The 8,562-nt window shown below is 37.8% G+C and overlaps 1 long non-coding RNA gene and 1 pseudogene across 1 annotated transcript; one reads left to right on the top strand and one right to left on the bottom strand.

Moving 5' to 3' along the window:
* Nucleotides 1-800: 800 nt before the first annotated feature.
* LOC133720796 (subtilisin-like protease SBT1.9) lies at nucleotides 801-6,096 on the top strand (annotated as a pseudogene).
* LOC133720805 (uncharacterized) lies at nucleotides 2,270-4,426 on the bottom strand. Its single transcript, XR_009851984.1, has 4 exons — nucleotides 4,038-4,426; nucleotides 3,844-3,946; nucleotides 2,662-2,710; nucleotides 2,270-2,530 (listed from the first exon to the last, which is right to left on the bottom strand). It is a non-coding gene; the product is annotated as an uncharacterized LOC133720805 (long non-coding RNA).
* Nucleotides 6,097-8,562: the final 2,466 nt, after the last annotated feature.

Here is an 8,562-nt window from a genome sequence, read left to right as displayed (position 1 = left end):
GAATTTGATGCCTTCCCTATCACCTTATGTCGTTATTTTTCGAGTTTCCTCACTTATTGGGATCAATAGGGAATAGAAAAGAAAAAATGTACCCTCATGTATTAGAAACTATTTTAAGGAAAATATCTAGTTAGAAAAGTTATTTTACTTTATTTTTGCTGAATATCCTAGCTATTAAATCATTTACCCCCATTTTAATCAGGACCTAAGTTTCTTAATTTTTATTAACAAGATTGAAAGGCAAAAGCTATTTGATAAACTAAAAAAATGGCAAAGTAAGGTACGTAATTTGATAAATTAATATATGGCAAAGTTATTACACCAACCATGTAAATTATTATAGGTAAGTACATATTACATTATTGGTGCGTCTTTTTTTTTTTTTTTTGGTCAACTATTGGTTTCTTATTCACAATGTACGTTTAAGAGCTTCTTTATCATTTTTTTTTTTTTGGTCTGAAGAGCTTCTTTATCATGGTTGGTGCATAGCTGCTAGCCTGCTATATATGTATATTACAATTCTTCTATGCATGAGTCTCTTCAAATTTGTGGGGGTTGGTCGATATCTTTTTCTTTAAACAGGTTACGTGTTTCTCCATCACATCTTTACTAAGAAGCCGACTAATTCATTGTAGCTTACCGCTACTACATACATTACTTCTGTGCAGCTTTTGATTCAATTTGCGATGCTTAACAATGTGAGGATAGGGTATATTCAACATCGTCTTCTGATCCCAGCTAGTATCAGTAAATAGAAAAGTGGTTCAGAAATCTCTTTCAAAAGTTTACTGGCGTTTTGATCTCATCAAAATCATTTGCAATAGGACAAATAGTGAGGAAACCACCCCTCTCAGAGAAAGATATGGAATATCGGGTCTGTCCTACTTTCCCTAGGTCTAGAAAATGATTTGCCCGGCCAGCACTACTTAAGCTTTAAGAAGTTGTTTCAGAGACTTGAGGCGATTTCTCATCATTTCATCAAAAATGGCTACCTTATCTCTGTATGTTCTTCCAATCATGGTTTCCGCAGAGTCTCACTCCTACATTGTCCATATGGATTCCTCCCTCAAGCCCAAACCCTTCTTAGATCACCACCAATGGTATTTGTCCACCCTTTCCTCTCTGTCAGAGGGTGCTAATGGTAAGACGAAGCTGATCCATACCTACACTGAAGGAATCCAAGGCTTCAGTGCAATTCTCACCCTTTCAGAGCTCCAAGCCCTTACAAGCTCCCTTGGCTTCGTTTCCTATTCTCGCAATCGCCCTCTTAAACTTCTCACCACCCATTCTCCTCAATTCTTTGGTCTAACACCCAACTCTGGTGCTTGGCCTGTTTCAAATTATGGTGAAGATGTCATAATTGGGGTACTTGACACCGGAATTTGGCCCGAGAGTGAGAGCTTCAGCGAAGAAGGAATGACTCCAGTCCCATCTAGGTGGAAAGGAAAATGTGAATCGGGCACCCAATTCAACTCCTCCTACTGCAACAACAAACTCATTGGAGCTCGGTTCTACAACAAAGGTTATAGGGCAGAGAATCCCGACAAAAATATCTCGATGAACTCGGCCCGCGACACTTATGGACATGGGACTCATACTTCTTCCATTGCTGCCGGTAATTATATCAAGGGAGCGTCCTATTTTTGGCTGCGCTTCTGGCACAGCTACAGGCATGGCTTCAAGAGCTCGGCTAGCCATTTACAAAGTTGGTTGGTACGAGGAAGTGTCTCCATCTGATCTCCTTGCAGGTGTAGACCAAGCAATTCGAGATGGGTTCGACATATTGTCACTTTCTTTGGGTTACAGCTTATTTAATGACACGTATTTGGGTGATGACCCAGTTGCAGTAGCAACTTTTGCAGCTATGAAGAAGGGGATTTTTGTTGCAGCAGCAGCCGGGAACTATGGGCCTGAATATTTTTACCTTGAGTAATGGAGCACCATGGGCACTGATTGTTGGAGCGGGAACCATGGATCGCAAGCTCGGTGGAATTTTAAACCTGGGAAATGGTATGAAAATCAGTTTCATACACTACAACAAATTTCCCCAAACCCCACTGATTTGAATTAGTCCCTATTGGGACAAAGCATACTGATAAGAGTGGCTGATGGCATTAGCCACTATGCAGCCACTAATGGGAAATCAGTCCCCTCTATTGTAGGTGCTAATGGGGCTAAGCACACTGTTAAATTATCAGTGTGATGCCTTTAACCAAAGCAAAATTACATCCAAATCAGTGCCAAAGCAACTGATCCTAATAGCAGTGGCTTCGGAATCCACTGATATCAGTGGCAAAATCATTAAACTGGAATAAAAAAAATAGGTGCCAAATACTAGCTAATACTAATATTTGGCACCTCTACATTTCATGTACTGTATACTATAATAAAAAAATGCATCATACAACAAATTTGCCAACTAAAAATAATTCATTACATCCAGAGACAACAAAATTTCTTCTCCACAACTGCAACCCTTCTTTGATATGGACAAACTCTTTCAAAGCAAATGGCAACATGCTCACAGTACCTGAAGTTCCAGAAAAGAAGAATTAAATTTTGCACTGTGAAGTTTTATCTAGCAAGTAGCAACACATGCATTCAATTCTGTAAGAAATCCAAACATGACATTTACAAAATAATTAATGTGTAGAAAAATACCTCATCCATAATACCATTCGGCAAATCTTCAAGCATCATATGATGTAACCTGACCCCAAAAAGAAACTTTTCATTAAAAGTATAAAATGAAATTGGAACCACAAAAAGAAACAGAAAAAAAAAATGATGTAGAAACAGATGGTTAAAATCAAGATGATATTTCCGCATATAAATGTATAAGATGTAGAAATATATTTCCGCAGTTTAATCAAGATTAACTTTCACTCTGGCAGTTTATTTCTACATCTCAGATAATCAAGATTAACTTTCACTCTCAGATGTAGAAATATATTTCTATATATATCCGGAAATATATATATATATATATATGATGTAGAAATATATATATATATACTTTCACTCTCAGATTTTAACACAGGGTCATAAGTCAGTCTGACCCCAAATCTTCAAGCATCATATGATGTAACCTGACCCCAAAAAGAAACTTTTCATAAAAATATATATATATATATTTCCGCATTCAAAGTATAAAATGAAATAGGAACCACAAAAAGAAACAGAAAAAAAAAATGATGTAGAAACCAAGATTACTAAATTAATGTAACTGATTGTACTGAAAATGTATACATAAGTAACTATACATGTGGTCAGACTCAAGAAAGGACTAAACTAGGGATCTGCTAATCAACATAAATGAAGCCAAGAACATTGAAAAAAAAAATACACATTCATCTGCATAGATGCTATTGAATGTTAAATTGCTTGACATATGATTCCATCTTGCAAAGAAGGTTCAGAATAAACATGTTTACCCAAGATTTTCTTTTAAGTTCAAGTATAACCTGCCTAGCGTAAGAAACCTCTATATATATTGTGCTTTAGATCTGAAACAGGGGAACAAAAAGGAAGACTAAGCACAGTTTCTTTATTTTCCTACTCAAAGCAAACCACTTGACTATTTATTTATCAAATACTTGGCTAACCCATCAATTCTTTCTTGTGCAGTTTTATATATATTCAATTTTCATATGACTAAAGCCATTCAATCAAAACGTCTATTTCACATTTTCACATAAATCTTTATAACTGATATACATAACTCCCAAAGTTCATAAATTTAGACCCGAAATTACATAACTCCCATTCCAAACCAATCGCACAACCAAAATTACAGATCTTATCATGAAAAGTGGGGAAGAATAATATATATGAAGTGCTTACCAACTGTAAAGCTCCATGCCTTCAATTCTCCATATCGCCAAGGAACAGACAACATGAGCTCCTCATTCAAGACTGGATTCAAGTTACTCCTTACTACAGTTGTCTGAATAGTATACATCATCACCAACAAATAGAAATATCAGTCTGATGTGAAACACAGTTTAAATAATTTGATAAATAGAAAAAGAGAGTACCTTTCTACGAAGATATTCATCGGGGATGCCGTACTCTTCTGATCTCGTCGGCCCTATACCTGATCTAAGCTTCGGCCGAGAATGGTCTGGATCCAGAAGACGGTGTTGACAAACCCATCACTTGTTGATAGCGCCGGTGATGACGACTTCCATATAGAACCGTTTGGTGTCTTGATCGGTGTCTGATCTGGTCATATTGGAGTTTGATCTTTGTGCGATGTGCCTGTGTTAGAGCGTGATGGAAGAAGAGAGGAGGAAGAGAGGCGAAAGAGAGAGAAAGAGTCTGATCTGGTCATATTGGAGTTTGATCTTTGTGCGATGTGCCTGTGTGAGAGCGTGATGGAGGAAGAGAGGCGGAAGAGAGAGAAAGAGGAATTGACGAAGGGAAAGGTGAGGATCAGAAACTATTTATATGAACAAACTTGTTAGGGTTCCTGACTTATAGCCAAAACGACGTCGTTTTGGTATCTTCGTTTTTTTTTTGTTCAATTTGGTTTTTGACACTGATGATAGTTGGAACAATAATATGTTAGGGTCACTATTGTCAGTGTGATGAAACAAATTCACACTGATCTTTGATTGGTTGCTCCCAAAATCACAAAACAAAACTATTCCATTTCTGTTGACACTGTTAACAGTGTCATTGATATTAAACAATTAATATGTTCTATATACTGTTCATAATACTCACTGATGGTCAGTGAGAGGGAAAAAAAACCCACCAATCTTTTATATCAGTGTAATACTATTCATTTTGGGACTGAAGATTTTTTGGTGGCTAAAAAAAGGGTGCTAATGGGGAAATTTGTAGTAGTGATATCCTTGTATCCAGGTATCTTCTCAAGAGATACCCAAATACCACTTGTTCTCAATAATGGTTGTCAAAGTACGAAGGAACTGAGGAAACTGAGAGGCAACATTGTTGTTTGCATCGCCAATTTGAGCATAGATTTTGAAGTTCAGAATCTGCAAAGATTACAGCAGCCGTTTTCATTACCAATACCACAGTGTCAGATGAAAACGCCGGCAGCTTATTTCCAGCAGCATTTGTTGCTGATCAAGATGGCAAAATGCTGATAAACTACATTAAGCGTAGTAGCCATCCTAAAGGAGCTTTGGAATTCAGAAAAACATTTATCGGTACGAAGCCAGCACCTAAGGTTGATGTCTATAGCTCTAGAGGGCCATTTCCAAGCTGCCCCCAAATTCTCAAACCAGACATTTTAGCCCCTGGAACATTAATCTTGGCATCATGGTCCACAACTAGTTCAGTATCTCTAGATCCGTCACACTCTTTGTTTAGTAACTTCAATCTTGCGACAGGGACTTCAATGTCGGCACCTCATGTGGCCGGTGTGGCTGCGCTTGTCAAATCTGTGCATCCTGATTGGAGTCCTGCGGCCATTAGATCAGCTCTTATGACCACAGCGAATCCATTAGACAACACTCACAGCCCTATCAAAGACGCTTACGGAAACCTCATTGCAAGCCCTTTAGCCATTGGAGCAGGACACATCAATCCCAACAAGGCTCTTGATCCAGGACTAGTCTATGATGCAGCAGATGATGACTACATAAAGCTTCTATGTGCAATGAATTACACAGCAAAGCAGATACAAACTATCACAGGGTCCATTTACAGATGTGCCAATTGGTCCAATACTGAGCTTAATTACCCTTCTTTTATTGCTTACTTTAATAGTGATGGTTCAAATTCTGCTGCAAATATTGTCCAAGAGTTCAGGAGGACACTGACAAATGTGGGAGAGGAACAGTCATGTTATAGTGTTAATTTCACAGCCATGCCAGGTTTTAAACTGAAGGTGGAGCCACAGAGGTTGACGTTCAAGAAGAAGTACGAAAAGCGAAGTTATAAGCTGACTTTGGAAAGTCCAAAGTTCTTGAAAGAAGATGTGGTTCAGGGCTCACTTAGTTGGGTGGATGATGGTGGAAAATATAAAGTGAGGAGTCCAATAGCGGCACAAACATAGTGATAGATTCTCTGTTAAGGGCTTAACTAGTTGTAGCCTGTAGGTAAGCACGAGTTAAGGTATCTGCCTCATTCTCTAGCGTTGTTAGAACTTAGAAGGTTGTACCTGGGAACAAGAAAGTAAGGTCAAATATGATCAAAATAAAAGGTTTGGTTAAACCAACGTTTTCTTGGTGTCTTCTTGTTTCTTCTCCACTCTAAAACTTAAGAGAGTTTCTATTAGAACCTCCAAATCTGCTCACTTGACCTCATTCTATTATGAATTATTAAATGACATACATAACCTACTATAAAATGACTATTAAGGACAATAATTATACCAAAAAATATTATATTTATTTTATGTAGACTTTCCAATTCAATAATATTAGATTGTATTTCTTATTATTTTCCTTATCTATTTTCATTTTTCAATTTCACTACATACTCATTAAAGCATTCATATATATTTAATAAGAATTAAAAATATGATTATATTTAAATAATTAATCATGTGGTACAAACAATATAGAAAAAAAAAACATTTTTTTTTCTTAATATAAAAAATAAACATTAAAAAACAAATGATTTTTTGTTTTAGAATAAAAACAAATGATTTCTTCATTTTTTTTTTTGCACAGCTAAAATAGAAAAAAAAAATTAAAAACAGAATAGTTCATGGCATTTTCTTATTGATTAGACATTAATTTTTGAAACTCAAGTTTGATTAAGAAATGTATATTTAGTTAAGATTTATAGAATGATTAAATCATTTAAATAACTAAATTTTTTATTTTAAAGATAATAATTTGTTTGCAAATTATATGAGTGAGGTTATTTGAGGAAGTTTAGTGAGGTTTAGTGAGTAAATTTAGTATTTGAAAATTTGATAAGAGGTGTAAAAAGTATAGAGGTCAAGTGAGTAAATTTGGAGGTTCCAATAGAAAAACTCAAAACTTAACTACTTCAAAATTTACATTTCCGTTGTATAGTGGCTCAGTGACTAGCATTTTCATTAGGCTTAATAGCTCAAAAGTAGCAAAATTGTCAATTCATCACTTTTCAGCCAATTGTTAATTTGATGGATATTTGGTGAATACTCAGTGGGGCATATGACAGCATAAAAATTGCAGAGAATTGACGAGGCATAGTTAACCATAATCTAGAAATGTTCTATATAGCTACCCTAATTTCTTCCTTAATGTGAAAGCTACTTCACATATCGAAAGCTGACACCTTGAAACAGGAAAAAAAAAATTATATCAAATTTTTTTTTTTTGAAAGGGGGCTGGTGCGGCTGCCCTCAAGCCTTGATTAATGAAATTGCAGAATACAAGGGGGGGACATAGAGCCTGAACCCCAGATTACAATAAGCATACAGAGAATATCCTGAAATAATACCAGGAGTCTCAATAAAATCTATGTATTCTAACAAGCACCAATTAGCAAAGAGTGCACGAATGGCTACTCTATTTGCTTTGACATAGCGGTGACATACCGGAAAGATAACTCTATAACGAAGAAGCATCATTACAAATTGCACAGCTTTCCCACTATGTTGCCGCACGGAAATAAATCCGGCGACACTCAATTTCATTCTGCCACTAGGAGGTTGCGTCCATTTGATCAAGCAAATAACCCGCCGCCTCGCTAGGTCAGACAAGGCACACTGAGTGTGCATACCAGGACAAAGCCCACGTCGCCATACCAAAAAGTGGTAGGGAATTATTGCTGACATAGAGCCAGTACTAATTAAAAATAGATAAAAGTAGCAATAAATAGAAAGGATAAACAGGTCAAGGGCCAAAGCCCAGACCCAAAGTTCAACATGCCCAGAACGATGTAGCTGACTGCAGAAAGCATAGCGCAACCATCCTCCCGGTGCTGCCCATGACGTCCCTCCACCGCAACCTTCCTCGAAACCTGTAGCCTCGCCGCCCCTCCTCAGATCGAAGGCATAACGCCTAAACCAAATCAGGTCTAATCGATCCGATCTGAACTCAGTGGTTCTCGAAGATGCAATCATTCGACAATCTCCAATAGGCGATCTCCGAACAAACGACAACACCTCGAAGCATCCACCAAGCCATAGGCGCTCCTCCCTAAGGAAAGGCGATGCCAACCCCCCTTCCAGTCGTGAACCTATCGCTGTCCTTCACCGTCAAGTCCTCCAAACGCCCGGGACAGAAACACCATCCTTCTGCAACCTACACTTCGACGGAGCCTGTTACCACCGGACATAAGGTCCCTTCTTGCCAGTCCAACGACGCCGCCAAGAGGGCGTGCCGCCGGACCAGGGGTACAATCGCACCGGACGACCAGATGAGGCTCTTGGTTTTGAGAGAAAAGTTTTAGGGTTTTTAAGAACCAAGAAAGTGACCTTCTATGAGCGCACATTAATTTTCTTGCATGGAGAATTCACTCATCGCCTGCCACTCCATGTCCGTTCTATATGCAGATACTACGTCGTCTCGCACTTGCGAAATAGGAGTCAGATCCCCACTATAATCAAAAAATGAAGAAGGCACAAATCATTTGAGTTCAGGTGACGCAGTC

The sequence above is a fragment of the Rosa rugosa genome, chromosome 1 (genome assembly GCF_958449725.1).
Source record: "Rosa rugosa chromosome 1, drRosRugo1.1, whole genome shotgun sequence".
NCBI classification, from domain to species: domain Eukaryota; kingdom Viridiplantae; phylum Streptophyta; class Magnoliopsida; order Rosales; family Rosaceae; genus Rosa; species Rosa rugosa.
The sequence above is the reverse complement of the archived record's forward strand: the minus strand, read 5'-3'. Positions and strand labels throughout refer to the sequence as shown.